Source organism: Pteropus vampyrus, unplaced genomic scaffold (genome assembly GCF_000151845.1).
Source record: "Pteropus vampyrus isolate Shadow unplaced genomic scaffold, Pvam_2.0 Scaffold20, whole genome shotgun sequence".
NCBI lineage: Eukaryota > Metazoa > Chordata > Mammalia > Chiroptera > Pteropodidae > Pteropus > Pteropus vampyrus.
In genome coordinates this window covers 4,822,308-4,823,781 of record NW_011888801.1, presented here as the reverse complement: position 1 = coordinate 4,823,781, position 1,474 = coordinate 4,822,308, and positions in this window count along the sequence as shown.

Here is a 1,474-nt window from a genome sequence, read left to right as displayed (position 1 = left end):
GCGTGCGTGTGTGCATGTGTGTGTGTGTATAAAACTATCTTTTTCATATTTGTATTGGTTACTACATACCAAAGATTCAGAACTGAAGTATATAACATAAAACAAGAAGAATCAGAGAGAAAACCTACAAAAGCCAACCAAAATAACAAAAACAGAAACACAAGGACAAGGAAGCGATGGAAACACCGAGCTACCAGAAAGCAAAACATAAAATGGCTATAAGGAGACCTCATATTTCAATAATCACCCTAAATGTAAATGGACTGACCTCACCAATAAAAAGGCGCAGAGTTGCAGAATGGATCAAAAAACAAAACCCAACCATGTGCTGCCTCCAGGAGACACACATCTCAGCTCCAAAGACAAATATAGACTCAAAGTGAAAGGGTGGAAAATGATATTTCAAGCAAATGGCATTCAGAGAAAAGCGGGAGCAGCGATAATAATATCAGATGAAATAGACTTCAGAATAAAAAAGGTAAAGAAAGATACTAAGGGACACTTCATAATGCACCAAGAATATATAACACTGATTAATATCTATGCTCCCAGTCAGGGAGCCTCGAAATATGTAAAGCAATTACTAACAGAACTAAAGGGAGAAACAGACCAAAACACTATCATAATAGGGGACCTAAATACCCCACTGTCGGATATGGACAAATCATCCAAACAGAAAATCAATAAGAGATAACATCCTTAAATGACATATTAGTCCAATTGGACATAATTCAGAATTACAGAGCCTTCTATCCCAAAATAGCTGCTTATACAATTTTTCTCTAGTGCACATGGAACATTCTCAAGAATTGACCACATACTAGGACACAGAGGCATAGAGATAGCCTCAACAAATATAAGAGGTTGAAATCATACCAACCATATTCCCTGATCAGAATGCTCTGAAACTAGAGATCAACTGCAAACAAAACAAAACAAAAAAAAACAAGAAGAACCACAAATACATGGAGATTAAACAACATGCTGAAGAATAACTGGGTAGAGAAGAAATAAAAGGAGAGATCAAGAGACACATAGAAAAAATGATAATGATAGTACAACATATCAAAACTTTTGGGACATGGCAAAAGCGGTCATAAGAGGAAAGTTCGTATCATTACAGACCTATCTCCAAAAACAAGAATGAGCCCAAATCAACATCTAAGGCTTCATCTTAAAAAACTAGAAAAGGAAGAATAAGCCTAAAGTCAGCAGACAGAAAGAAATCATCAAAATTAGAGCAGAAATAAATGAAATTGAAAACAAAACAAACAAACAAAAAACCAATAGAAAAAATAAATGGAACAAATAGCTGGTTCTTTGAGAAGGTTAATGAAATTGACAAACCTCTTGTTAGACTCACTAAAGAGAAAAGGAAAAGACACAAATAAAATCAGGGATGAAAGGGGGGAAATTATGACATATTGCAGAAATACGAAGGATCATACAAGAATACTATGAAAAAGTATATAAC